The sequence below is a fragment of the Moschus berezovskii genome, chromosome 1, assembly GCF_049115385.1.
Source record: "Moschus berezovskii isolate FMDL1 chromosome 1, NW_MosBer_1.0, whole genome shotgun sequence".
Classification (NCBI taxonomy): domain Eukaryota; kingdom Metazoa; phylum Chordata; class Mammalia; order Artiodactyla; family Moschidae; genus Moschus; species Moschus berezovskii.
The window spans coordinates 76457385-76473048 of NC_142460.1; positions in this window are offsets into that span (position 1 = coordinate 76457385).

Sequence of the window (15664 nt, forward strand, 5' to 3'; positions counted from 1 at the left end):
AAGATATAAGCATCTGAATGCAGAGTTTCAAAGAATAGCAAGGAGAGATAAGAAAGCCTTCCTCAGTGATCAATGCAAAGAAATAGAGGAAAACAACAGAATAGGAAAAACAGGAGATCTCTTCAAGAAAATTAGAGATACCAAGGGAACATTTCATGCAAAGATGGGCTCGATAAAGGGCAGAAATTGTATGGACCTAACAGAAGCAGAAGATATTAAGAAGAGGTGGCAAGAATACACAGAAGAACTGTACAAAAAAGATCTTCACGACCAAGATAATCATGAGGGCATGATCACTCACCTAGAGCCAGACATCTTGGAATGTGATGTCAAGTGGGCTTTAGAAAGCATCACTACGAACAAAGCTAGTGGAGGTGATGGAATTCCAGTGGAGCTATTTCAAATCCTAAAAGATAATGCTGTGAAAGTGCTGTACTCCAGATGCCAGGAAATTTGGAAAACTCAGCAGTGGCCACAGGACTGGAAAAGGTCAGTCTTCTTTCCAGTCCCAAAGAAAGGCAATGCCAAAGAATGCTCATACTAGTGCACAATTGCTCTCATCTCACACTCTAGTAAAGTCATGCTCAAAATTCTCCAAGCCAGGCTTCAGCAATATGTGAACCGTGAACTCCCAGATGTTCAAGCAGGTTTTAGAAAAGGCAGAGGCACCAGAGATCAAATTGCCACCATCCGCTGAATCATGGAGAAAGCAGGAGACTTCCAGAAAAACATCTATTTCTGCTTCATTGACTATGCCAAAGCCTTTGACTATGTGGATCACAATAAACTGTGGAACATTCTGAAAGAGATGGGAATACCAGACCACCTGACCTGCCTCTTGAGAAACCTGTATGCAAGTCAGGAAGCAATGGTCATAACTGTACATGGAACAACAGACTGGTTCCAAATAGGAAAAGGAGTACGCCAAGGCTGTATATTGTCACCTTGCTTATTTAACTTATATGCAGAGTACGTCATAAGGAATGCTGGGCTGGAGGAAGCACAAGCTGGAATCAAGATTGCTAGGAGAAATATCAATAACTTCTGATATGTAGATGACACTACCCTTATGGCAGAAAGTGAAGAGGAACTCAAAAGCCTCTTCATGAAAGTGAAAGAGGAGAGTGAAAAGGTTGGCTTGAAGCTCAACATTCAGAAAACTAAGATCATGGCATCTGGCCCCATCACTTCATGGGAAATAGATGGATAAACAGTGGAAACAGTGTCAGACTTTATATTTTTGGGCTCCAAAATCACTGCAGATGTTGATTTCAGCCAGGAAATTAAAAGACGCTTACTGCTTGGAAGGAAAGTTATGACCAACCTTGATAGTATATTAAAAAGCAGAGACATTACTTTGCCAACAAAGGTCCGTCTTGTCAAGGCTATGGTTTTTCCCGTGGTCATGTATGGATGTGAGAGTTGGACTGTGAAGAAAGCTGATCACTGAAGAATTGATGCTTTTGAAGTGCGGTGTTGGAGAAGACTCTTGAGAGTCCCTTGGACTGCAAGGAGATCCACCCAGTCCATTCTAAAGGAGATCAATCCTGGGTGTTCATTGGAAGGACTGATGCTAAAGCTGAAACGGCAATACTTTGGCCACCTCATGCGACGAGTTGACTCACTGGAAAAGACTCTGATGCTGGGAAAGGTTGGGGGCGGGAGGAGAAGGGGACGACGGAGAATGAGATGGCTGGATGGCATCACCGACTCTGTGGACATGAGTTTGAGTGAACTCCGGATTTGGTGATGGACAGGGAGGCCTGGCATGCTGTGATTCATGGGGTCGCGGAGAGTTGGACACGACTGAGCGACTGAACTGAACTGAACTGAACTGAACTGAAATTCAGTCCACACTGTTTACATAGTGGCAACAAAACCATAAATGCTGAAGAGATTGGGGGAATTCCCAAATGGAAAGAATCAGAGAGGGAAATCCTCAAACTTCTTCAATCCTCAGACAGTTTCTAACCCAAGCAGGCACAGAATAGACTCAAAGCAACTAGGCTAAAGACAAAAGAGCTAGACTTAGATATGCCGCCCAAGAGGCAGAGTTTGCAGTTCATTCCAACCAAAAGAAATCGACCCTATATGACAAAGGAAATGCTCACTGGAGAAAATACACACTCCAGAATCTCCAAAACATAGCATTCATATTGTCCAAAATACATTCCAAAATTAACTGAAATAAAGAGAACCAGGAAAATGAAACCGTTTCTCAAGAAGATAGAAAATCTATTCAGTCTGACAGCTAAATAAACTAGATATTGAAAGAAATGGATATGGATCATAAAGAAGTTATTATAATTGCTCTCCATGAACTAAAACAAAACATGTTTCCAATAAGTAAAAATATAAACAAAATAATAGCATCAGCCAAGAAACAATGAAAACCAATGAACGAAATGGGAATTCCAGCATAAAATTCTGAAATAAAAATAGGATAAACTTGAGACCAAAAAAATAAAAAGGACAAACCCCTCCCCCCCAAGACAAGAAAGAGGAAAGATTAAGATACATAGATAGGCAGATAATGGCATATTATTCAACCACAAAAATGAAGAAAATCTTGACATTTTCAACAACATAGATGAAGCCAAAGGACTTGTGCTAAGTGAAATAAGTCAAGCAGAGAAAGATTAATACTGTGCAATCTCACTTATATGTGCAGTATGAAAAGTCAAGCTCACATAACCAGAGACTATACCAGTGATTATCAGGATCTGGGGCAGTTTGAGATGACAAAAAATGATGAGAAGCTGTTCTTTAAAGGGTAAAAAATTTCCATTATAAGATCAATAAATCCTGGAAATCTCATGTAAAACATGATGATGATAATTATTAACATGTATACTTGAAATTGCTAAGAGAGTAAATCCTAAATGTCCTCATCACACCAAAAGAAACAAAAAAATGAATTATGTGAGGTGACAAATGCAAAAATGAACTTGATTGTGGTAACCATTTCAAGTGTATCTGTATATCTGATCATCGTGTTGTTCACTTAAAACATGCATAATTTTTATTTGTTAATTATAACTCAATAACTGGGGGAAAAGGAGGAAAGTGAAAATGAAGACATTTTCAGGGAATCAAGAAATACAAATCTGTAGTACAATAGATACTAAAGGAAATTCTTCAGTCTAAAGGAAGGTGATACCAGATTGAAACTAAGATTCCCAAAACAGAATAAATAGCTGCTAAATATCCAGATAAATGGTAAATATGGAAATGGTAACAATCTGGGTAAGTGCTAGTTGTTTTTCATGTTGCCTTTTACAAATTATTGTTTTTGTAAATCATGCAATAAATACAAAATTTAAAATATTTTCTTTTAGGATTTTAAAATATATTTATATAATACAGATACAATTTTACTACACAGATTATATATATATATATATATATATGTATATATTTATCAACTAAAAAAGTAAGAAAAATGTATTATGTGTTTGTAAGATGTCTGTAATTTATCTCAAGTAACATGTGTTAACTGTAAGTGGTCTATGAAAATTTAATGATGTATGTTGTTAATCTATAAGGTAATCATTTAAAATGTAGAAATATAACCCAAAGTTTTCCAGGAAATTTTAAGTGGAATTCTTAAAAAAAATCCAAAGATAATTTTTTAAAAAAAATAAGGAAAAAAGGAACAGAGAAACAAAACTAAAAAAGGCAAGTAAAATAATATTAAAATATTAGACTCAACTATGAAAATATTAATTATTACATTGAAAGTTAACTAGACACTTTGAAACATAGAGACTGAAAAAATAATCTTTAATCCTGCTTATATTCTGCCTACAAGAGACATACTTTAAGCAGCAGTCCCAATCTTTTTGACATCAGGGACCAGTTTCGTGGAAGATAATGTTTCCACAGACCATGGGGTAGGGATGGTTTTGGGTTGATTCAAGGGCATTACATTTATTGTACACTAGCTCATTATATTACATCAGCTCCACCTCCGATCATCAGGCATGAAATCCCAGAGGCTGGGGGCACCTGCTTTAAGATATAAAGCTAGATTGGCTATAAGCAAATGAATGGAAAAGATACACCATACATACCCTATGCATAAGAAAGATATAGTAGAATATAATATACATACATATATATATGTCAAAGAAAGTAGATATTAAGACAAAAAGAGGGGCACTTGATAATAAAGTGTCAATCAGGAAAAGATAGCAATCATAAATATACAAGTACCTAATAACATAAGCTTAAAATATATGAGAACTTAACAGAATTGAGGAGAAAATTATAATATTACACAATTTTACATGAAGATTTTAACACTCATTTTCTACACCACTTATTAAATAATTAGGCAAAAATTAACAGACATGAAAAATCTGAACAGCACTATCAAATATCTTGACTGAATTAACATTTATAAGACTCTACATCCCAAAATAGGAGAACGATATCCTTTGCAAATGCATGGGTACATTTACTAGGATAACTATATTTTGAGTAATAAAAAAAGCCTCATTAAATTCTAAAAAGTTTGAAAACAAATAAAATATATTCTCTAACTCCACTGCAATTAAATTAAACCCAGCAATAATGTTTTCAGAAAAAATCCAGATGTTTGGAAATTAAACAACATATTTTAATAAAATATTGCATTGAATAAAAAATTAAATGATCAATGATAATAAACATACATCACAATTTATAAGCTGTAGCTAGGGCAATGTTTCTAGGGAAATGCTTAGCACTAAAAGTCTATATTAGGGGGGAAAAAGTCTAAAAATGAAGGACCTAAACTTCTATTCTAAGAAACGAAAAAACAAATTAAATTAAGTCCAAGACATGAAGAAATTCGGAAATAAATATGAGAGCAGAAATCAATGAAACAGAAAGCAAAAACAATAGATATAATCAATGAAATTAAAATATTTGGTGGGAGAGAATCAGTAAAATGAATGTTTAACCAGAGGGAGAAAGGTAAAGAAAAAAGAAGGGAAGAAAGGAGGTAAGGATCGAGGGAAGAAGGAAGGAAGGAAAGATAAGGCATATATTACTATCAGCAGAAATCAAGAGCCTTCAGACTTTAAAAGGACAGTAAGGTAATACAGTGAAAAATTTTATGGCAATAAATCAAAATGGACACATTCCTTAATGATACAAACTACCAAAAGTCATCCAAGAAAAAGTAGAAAACTTGTATTGTCTTATATAAATTTTAAAAATTGAATCATAATTAATATTCTTCTCCATCCAGCACACACACACTTGCACAATTCCTTAGGTTCAGATTGTGCCACTGAAAGTTTTTTCCAAACATTTAAGAAATTTCAATCCTACACTTTCAGAAAAGAGAAAAGGGAATGACTCTAAATCATTTTATGAGGTTAATGTTATCTTGATTTCAAAAATACATAAAGACACCACAGGAAAAGAAAACCACAGACTGATGTTCCTCATGAATACAGCTACAAAAAATTTGAAAGACAACATTAGCAAATTAAATCCAATAAAAATGCAAAAAGAAGAATTCATTATAGTGATGTAGAAGTTGATCCTGGGAATTCAAAGTTGGTTTAATGCTTAAGAAACCAAGCAGTGTAATTCACCATAATAAAGGATAAAACACATGATCACTTCAATGGATGCAGAAAATTGATAACCTCATTTTTAAATTTAAATGGAAATGCAAAAAAGACCAAGAAGAGCCAAAATAATTTTGGAAAGTAAGAACAAAGTTGAAGCACTTACACTGACTAATTTTAAGGCTTACCCTAAAGATACGGTACTTAAGACAATATCATCTTGATATAAGGGTAGACCAATTCATCAATGAAACAGATTAGAGAGCCCAGAAATAGAGCCATGTGTATACAATAAATTGATTTTTGACAAAGTTGATAAGTTAATTAACTGAGAAAAATATATTCTTTCAACAAAAGATGAAAGAATAATTGGTTATCATTTTTCTTGTTTGTTTTATCTTTTTATAATTTTGCATTTATTTGTTAAGCTTTCATTTTAATAATTTGAAAGTGTCCTTTTCTTTGCTTTGAAAGAATATTTAAAACTAGTGAACTAGATTTATTTGTTTTCTATCACATTTAACTTTCTTTATGTGTTACTGTTATGTTTTTTTCTTTCCAGTTTTACTGAGATATAATTGACATACAGCACTATATGAGTTTAGGGTGTACAGCATAATGGTGTGACTTATATGCATCATAAAATGATTACAATACTGAATATGGGTATGGAAAAAGATAAACTTTAACCTCCTCAGAAAATGCAGAACTTAAGTCAAAATAGGTAGTAAACTAAAATTATGAAACTTCAAAAGAAAGCATAGGAGAAAATCTATGTGACATCAGGTTGCTGTTCAGTCACTCAGTTCTGTTCAACACTTTGTGACCCCGTGGACTGTAGCATACCAAGCTTGCTTGTCTCTCACTGTCTCGCAGAGTTTGCTCAAACTCATGTCCATTGAATCAGTGATGCCATTCAACCATCTCATTCTCTGTCTTCCCTTTCTCCTCCTGCCTTCAATCTTGCCCAGTATCGGGGTCTTTATATCTTCCAAGGAGCAAGCATCTTTTCATTTCATGGCTTCAGTCACGATCTGCAGTTATTTGGAGCCCAAGAAAATAAAGTCTGTCATTCTTTCTATTTTTCCCCATCTATTTGCCTGAAGTGATGGGACTGGATGCCATGATCTTAGTTTTTTGTATGTTGAGTTACAAGCCAGCTTTTCACTCTCCTCTTTCACCTTCATCAAGAGGCTCTTTAGCTCCTCTTTGCTTTCTGCCATTAGGGTGGAGTTATCTGTATATCTAAGGTTATTGGTATTTCTCCCAGCAATCTTGATTCCAGGTTGAACTTCATCCAGCCTGTTATGTTGCATGATGTATTCTGCATGTAAGTTGAATAAGCAGGGTGACAATATACAGCCTTGATGGACTCTTTTCCCAATTTTGAACCAGTCCATTTTTCCATGTCCAGTTCTGACTGTTGCTTCCTGACCTGCATACAGGTTTTGCAGGAGGCAGGTCAGGTGTCAGGTATTCCCATCTCTTTAAGAATTTTCAACAGTTTCTTGTGATACACACTGTAAAAACTTTACATAGTCAATGAAGCAGTAGAGGTTTTTCCGGAATCCCCTTGCTTTTTCTATTATCCAGTCTATATTGGCAATTTGATCTATGGTTCCTCTGCCTTTTATAAATCCAGCTTATACATCTGGAATTTCTCAGTTCACTTATTGTTAAAGCCTAGCTTGAAGAATTTTGAGCATTACCTACCTAGAACTCACAAATGAGTGCAATTATCCAGTAGTTTGAACATTCTTTGGCATTTCCCTTCTTTGGGATTAGAATGAAAACTGACGTTTTCCAGTCCTGTGGCCACAGATGAGTTTTCCAAATTTTCTGGCATACTGAGTGCAGCACTTTAACGGTATCATCTTTTAGGCTTTGAAATAGCTCAGCAGGAATTCCATCACCTCCACTACCTTTTTTCATAAGAATGGTTCCTAAGGCCCACTTGACATTAGGTTAGGCAATGAATTTTTAAGCAGCACCCAAAAAACATAAAATGTTTTAAAAGAAAATGTGATGAAATAAACATTAAATTTAAAGCTCTTTCTGAAAGTTATCCTTACCAGAACCAAAAGGCAAGTCATAAAATGTGATAAATTTTTTGCAGAAATATATCAAGCAAACACCTTACTTCCAGAATATATAATATATAAATAACACTTACAACTCAATTTTGACAGTAAAAATAGATAAAAAATATGAAAAGTATTTCACCTAGGAACATACACAAATGCCTAGTAAACACACAAAGTGTTGCTTATTATCACAAATATCTGAGAAATTAAACCCACAAGGAGATACTATTACACATACATTAGAATAGTCATAGTTAAAAAGACTGACCTCACTAAGTGTTGGTGAGGATATGAACAACTAGAACTTTCAAATATTGCTGGTGAAAATGAGAAACGTTGCAGTCACTTTTGAAACTAATATGCAATATCTTATATAATTAAGCATATACTTATTCTCTTTCTATGTAATTATCTAGAAAAAATAAGAATAAATGTCTACGCAAAAATATGTACAGGCATGGTCACAGCAATAATAACACCAAATTATGAACAAACCAAATGTCATCAATTGGGAAATCAATGAATAAATTGTGATACATTCATATTATGGAATACTGCTCAGCAACACAAACAAAATAATAATATACCCAACAACATGAATGCATCTCAGAAACATTTTGCTAAGTGAAAGAAACCAAGCAATGAGCTTTATGATATCAGTTATATGTTATTCTAGGAGAGACAAACTTATAGTAACACCAGGTAAATCAGTGGTAACTGGAAAATAATCAATAACAAAGTACCATGAGAATACTTCTAAGATAAAGGAGCTAGTCTATGTTGTTATTAAAATAGTGCTCATGTAATTTTATACAATTACCAAAATTCATCCAGCTGTAGCCTTAAAACAGGTGAATCATATTGTACATAAATAATACATTTTAATGGCAACCCACTCCAGTACTCTTGCCTGGAAAATCCCATGGACAGAGAAGCCTGGTAGGCTACAGTCCATGGGGTCACAGAGTTGGACACGACTGTGCGACTTGACTTTCAACCAATACATTTTAAAAGAGCAAGCTAGACCACATGTTGCTCAGAGGGTCACAGGAGACTTTATTAACAATTCTTTTGTGTGTGTATGTGTGTGTGTGTGTGTGTGTGTGTGAAATCTGGGGCTTGAATGATGAATAAAATGCTCTGATAGGTAAGAAAATTCCAGTCATGGAGACCTCATTGCTTGGCAGTGTAGCTAGTAGATATAAGAATACTAGAAATGATTATGGAGGAAAGAAGGGGAAAGAAAAAGAAAGAGATCAGTTCAGTTCAGTTCAGTTCAGTCGGTCAGTCGTGTCTGACTCTCCGCGACCCCATGAATCACAGCACGCCAGGCCTCCCTGCTGCTGCTGCTGCTGCACTCAAACTCATGTCCACAGAGTCGGTGATGCCATCCAGCCATCTCATTCTCTGTCGTCCCCTTCTCCTCCCGCCCCCAACCTTTCCCAGAATTAGAGTCTTTTCCAGTGAGTCAACTCGTCGCATGAGCTGGCCAAAGTATTGGAGTTTCAGCTTTAACATCAGTCCTTCCAATGAACACCCAGGATTGATCTCCTTTAGAAGGGACTGCTTGGATCTCCCTGCAGTCCAAGGGACTCTCAAGAGTCTTCTCCAACACCACAGTTCAAAAGCATCAATTCTTCGGCGATCAGCTTTCTTCACAGTCCAAATCTCACATCCATACATGACCACAGGAAAAACCATAGCCTTGACTAGATGGACCTTTGTTGGCAAAGTAATGTCTCTGCTTTTTAATATACTATCTAGGTTGGTCATAACTTTCCTTCCAAGGAGCAAGCGTCTTGATTTCCTGGCTGCAATCAGCATCTGCAGTGATTTTGGAGCCCAAAAAAATAAAGTCTGACACTGTTTCCACTGTTTATCCATCTATTTCCCATGAAGTGATGGGGCCAGATGCCATGATCTTTGTTTTCTGAATGTTGAGCTTCAAGCCAACATTTTCACTCTCCTCTTTCACTTTCATCAAGAGGCTTCTGAGTTCCTCTTCACTTTCGGCCATAAGGGTGGTGTCACCTGCATATCTGAGGTTATTGATATTTCTCCCAGCAATCTTGATTCCAGCTGGTGCTTCTTCCAGTCCAGCGTTCCTCATGATGTGCTCTGCATATAAGTTAAATAAGCAGTGTGACAATATACAGCCTTGACGTACTCCTTTTCCTATTTGGAGCGAGTCTGTTGTTCCATGTACAGTTCTGAATGTTGCTTCCTGACCTGAATACAGGTTTCTCAAGAGGCAGGTCAGGTGGTCTGGGATTCCCATCTCTTTCAGAATGTTCCACAGTTTATTGTGATCCACACAGTCAAAGGCTTTGGCATAGTCAATGAAGTAGAAATAGATGTTTTTCTGTAACTCTCTTGCTTTCTCTATGATCCAGCGGATGTTGGCAATTTGATCTCTGGTGCCTCTGCTGCTGCTGCTGCTGCTGCTAAGTCACTTCAGTCGTGTCCGACTCTGTGTGACCCCATAGACGGAAGCCCACCAGGCTCCCCCGTCCCTGGGATTCTCCAGGCAAGAACACTGGAGTGGGTTGCCATTTCCTTCTCCAATGTGTGAAAGTGAAAAGTGAAAGTGAAGTCGCTCAGTCGTGTCCGACCCCTAGCGACCCCACGGACTGCAGCCTACCAGGCTCCTCCATCCATGGGATTTTCTAGGCAAGAGTACTGGAGTGGCTTGCCATTGCCTTCTCCCTGGTGCCTCTGCCCTTCCCAAAACCTGCTTGAACATCTGGGAGTTCACGGTTCACATATTGCTGAAGCCTGGCTTGGAGAATTTTGAGCATGACTTTACTTGCGTGTGAGATGAGTGCAATTGTGTGGTAGTTTGAGCATGGTCAAAAGAGAAGCAAAGTTCAGGATGGCCAATTTTCTCAAGTTCCTGGATCACAGAAGAGTCCTTGATTTGGTAAAGCATTTGGATTTTACTTAGACTGTGATGTTAATTCACTAGAGAGTTTGGAATGGTGGAAATACATTTTCTCATTTATGTTTTGAGATTTTTCTGGCTGTTGGGTGAATTGTATATATAAAGGAAGACAAAAGTGGACACAGGAAGAAAGAATAGAAGTCTGTTATCACAGTCTACATGAAAGGTGATGTTTGAAACAGAATAGAAGTTCTGAAAATAGAAAAGTGAATAGTTATATTTTGTAAACAGATCTACAAAGATTTGCTGGAGTGGTGGTGCAGGAAAATGAAGACTCAAGGATGAGTACCCATAAAAGGGTTTGAGCAAATAAGTAGTTGGTGATGCCATCTCCTTAGATCGACAAGATTTTATCAAAAAGGAAGATTATATTGTGAAATTCTAGTATTTTAAAACTCTTCTGCTTAATATATATTTTTCACGAATTTTCAGCATTCAATTTTTATGAACATATTATGTATAAAGTAGAAAAGAATCTATATTTAAAGCTGGTTTGCTATATCACACTTCACAATTGGGTGCTGACCTCTAATATTCAAAGCAGTTATTTTCTTAAATGTGAGACTTCTGATAACAAAATATAAGACTGCATGGGGAAGATACAATTTCATTAAACACTGGGATATAAGGTTCAAAATAAATATGTTAGATGGAATGACAAAGGGTTTTACAGTGCTGCATAAACAGTCATTGGCCGGCTCTGTCTTCATTTTCCTAATTTCTTCAGAATCCTGACAAAATACAGTCTGCGACAAAAAGAAATCATTTTTCATATGGTTCCCTGGTGATATCTTGTCTGATATAAATTACTTCATTAAAATTAAACCATTCAGTGTTATAAGGGTTAAGATGACTTGAAATTAAAATTAACCTCCCTGGAAAAAAAGAGTCTATTACTTATATTTATAAGCACTGGATACCCTGGGAGCTTGCAAATTCACACAGTACAGAAGAATTTAAACCAGCAAACGTATCTCTGAATAGACAACTAAGACTTAAAGTTCTGAAGCTGACAGAAATTTTAATAGAATTGGTTCTTTGCAATTCATTAATGTTCAGGAACAAGGGCCTAGGATCTACTCTCTGCCCAAACATACCTGGCTCTGTAGCTCTAAAGCCTCCCCTTCAGAAATAAGACATACAGATGGGCAAAGGAACATAAAAATTGCTCAACCTCACTAACTATTAGAGAAAGTGAAAGTGTTAGTCGCTCAGTCAAGTCTGACTCTTTGTGACCCCCATGGACTGTAGCTCACTAGGCTCCTCTGTCCATAGGATTTTCTAAGCAAGAATACTGGAGTCGGTAGCCATTTCCTTCTAATGAAAGTGAAAAATGAAAGTGAAAGTGAAGTCACTCAGTTGTGTCTGACTCTTTGCGACCCCATGGACTGTAGCCTACCAGGCTTCTCCGTCCATGGGGTTTTCCAGGCAAGAGTATTGGAGTGGGTTGCCATTTCTTTCTCCAGGGGATCTTCCCCCACCCAGGGATCGAACCCAGGTCGCCTGCATTGCAGGCAGATGCTTTACCCTCTGAGTCACCAAATATGGAATCAAACTAGTGTCTCCTGCATTGCAGGTGGATTCTTTACCGTCTGAGCCACCAGGAAAATCCAACAATTAGAAAAATGCAAATCAAAACTACAATGCCATCCAGCCATCTCATCCTGTGATGCTCTCTTCTCCTTCTGCCCTCAATCTTTCCGTGTATCAGGGACTCTTCCAAAGAGTTGGCTATTCACATTAGATGACCAAAATACTGGAGCTTCAGCATCAGTCCTTCCAACGAGTATTCAGGGTTGATCTCTTTAAAGATTGACGGGTTTGATCTCCTTGCTGGAATTTTAGGAGTCTTCTCCAGCACCACAGTTTAAAGGTATCAATACTTTGGCATTTTGCCTTCTCTACTGTCCAGCTCTAACAACCGTATGTGACCACTGAGAAGATCATAGACTTGAATATATGGACCTTTGTGAGCAGAGTGAAATCTCTGCTTTTCAACACATCATCTAGGTTTGTCATAGCTTTCCTGCCAGGAAGGAATCCTCTTTTGATTTCATGGTTGCGGTCATCATGAACAGTGACTTTAGAGCCCAAGAAGAGGAAATCTGTCACTACTTCTGTCTTTTCCCCTTCTTATTCCAAAGGAGAATTGAAATGATACAATTTCATATCTTAAAAATGCTTCAGTTCAGTTCAGTTCAGTCGCTATCGTGTCCGACTCTTTGCAACCCCATGAGTCACAGCACGCCAGGCATCCCTGTCCATCACCAACTCCTGGAGTTCATCCAAACTCATGTCCATCGAGTCGGTGATGCCATCCAGCCATCTCATTCTCTGTCGTCCTCTTCTCCTCCTGCCCCCAATCCCTCCCAGCATCAGAGTCTTTTCCAATAAGTCAACTCTTCGCACGAGGTGTCCAAAGTATTGGAGTTTCAGCTTTAGCATCAGTCCTTCCAGTGAACACCCAGGACTGATCTCCTTTAGAATGGACTGGTTGGATCTTCTTGCAGTCCAAGGGACTCTCAAGAGTCTTCTCCAACACCACAGTTTAAAAGCATCCATTCTTCGGTGATCAGCTTTCTTCACAGTCCAACACTCACATCCATACATGACCACTGGAAAAACCATAGCCTTGACTAGACGGACCTTGGTTGGCAAAGTAATGTCTCTGCTTTTTAATATGCTATCTAGGTTGGTCATAACTTTCCTTCCAAGGAGTAAGTGTCTTTTAATTTCATGGCTGCAATCACTATCCACAATGATTTTGGAGCCAAAAAAAAAAAAGTCTGACACTGTTTCCCCATCTATTTCCCATGAAGTGATGGGACCAGATGCCATGATCTTAGTTTTCTGAATGTTGAGCTTCAAGCCAACTTTTTCACTCTCTTCTTTCACTTTCATCAAAAGGCTTTTGAGTTCCCCTTCAATTTCTGCCATAAGGGTGGTGTCATCTGCATATTTGAGGTTATTGATATTTCTTCCGGCTATCTTGATTCCAGCTTGTGCTTCTTCTAGCCCAGCGTTCCTCATGATGTACTCTGCATATAAGTTAAATAAGCAGGGTGACAATATACAGCCTTGACATGTTCCTTTTCCTATTTGGAACCAGTCTGTTGTTCCATGTCCAGTTCTAACTGTTGCTTCCTGACCTGCAAATAGGTTTCTCAAGAGGCAGGTCAGGTGGTCTGGTATTCCCATCTCTTTCAGAATTTTCCACAGTTTATTGTGATCCAAATAATACTGTGAGTGGTATATGTGATATGGAAGCAGATTGAAACTTTACAAAAGGGACTTTTTATTAATTCTTTGTGTGACTATTTAGGTTTTGTGGGGTTTTTTTGCATTTACTTTGATACATAAGGCCATTCCTGTTTACCACGGATTATAGAACATTTTAGATATAGGTAGAGGGTTTAATTTTAAAAGAAAAAAAACCACATTAATTCAAATACAAGTCAAATACAATTTTAAATAACTTATGAAATAATTTGATTTAAAGGTAAACTACTGTTTTCCCTTGGTGCATTCCATAAATACTTGCAAAATAAACTTTTTGCAATAAAAACCCTTTCCTCTACTCCTTGGCACCACCACTATCCCAGCTGTACTGAGGAATATAATTTTCAATGCATTTTGAAGCACACATTTACCTGAATTGATGTACTCAATCCTTCCTTATACAGTACTGAACATCTGCTCTGTGCCAGGCATCATATTAGGATTTGAGAAATATGACATTCATAACAAACCATTTTAATTTTTCATTACAAGATATGCCAAATACTTTCTAAGCAACACTTTGTTAGCCTATGTTAAAACAGTAATTTTGCCAATAATAAATCTGAATGTATTTTGCAATAGTTTAAAAGTTTTATAGGCCCTTCTCTCATCAGCCTGAAATGACAAATGCATCGAACACCCCATGCCCTTCTCAGGGTCAGATTTTCTCAGCCCTACTCCAAGTGCAGTTTTTTCTGGCACTGCAAGGAGATCCAACCAGTCCATTCTAAAGAAGATCAATCCTGGGTGTTCATTGGAAGGACTGACGCTAAAGCTGAAACTCCAATTCTTTGGCCACCTCATGCGACGAGTTGACTCACTGGAAAAGACTCTGATGCTGGGAGGGTTTGGGGGCAGGAGGAGAAGGGAACGACAGAGAACGAGATGGCTGGATGGCATCACTGACTCGATGGACATGAGTTTGAGTGAACTCCGGGAGTTGGTGATAGACAGGGAGGCCTGGCGTGCTGTGATTCATGGGGTCTCAAAGAGTCGGACACGACTGAGTGACTGAACTGAACTGAACATTTGATAAAGTCTAACATGAGAGCATCTACCCTCAGCTCTAACATGGATTTTTCACATCTGTTCTTGGACTTTCTGACTCAGCAGCAAGCACACAAATGCAATGGAAAGAATGAGGGAGTTAATGTTCTATGGAGCACTTGTGAGCGAACGTTCCCCTCTTCCAGCCCGTGTGTAATAATTCTGCAGGATAGCTCCTCAGAAATTCACTATGTGGGGCCCGCTTAGTATTGAAGTTGCATTGCCATTCTCTCCTTCTCTACCGCCCTCCTCCGTATCCTTCCTTCCTGATTCCTCTGGTAACTCCTCAAAATAAACAACTTCTATGCAAGCCCTTGTCTCAGCCTCTGCACAAGGTGGCACAGTGGTAAAGAATCTGCATGCTAGTGCAGGAAACACAGGAGACATGGGTTCAGTACCCGGGTCTGGAAGATCCTCTGGAGGAGGAAATGGCAACCCACTCCAGTACTCTTGCCTGGAGAAACCCTTGGACAGAGGAGCCTAGTGGGCTACAGCCCGTGTGGGCTCAAAAGAGTTGGACACGAGTTAGCAACTGAGCAACAACGATGACAGAGACGAGGGCAGGAAGGCTTCACTAGTCACAGAACCTTCAATGAGGCACGCAGCTGCAAATCCATACATTCTGGAAACGTGCCTCCTCCCTTCAAGAAACAGCTCGTTAATATAGTTTTCTATTTACAACTTGCCTAAGAAAACTGAAATTTCATGCCGAATGTTAAAGGTTCTTCAAAATCTACTTCCCCATCCCA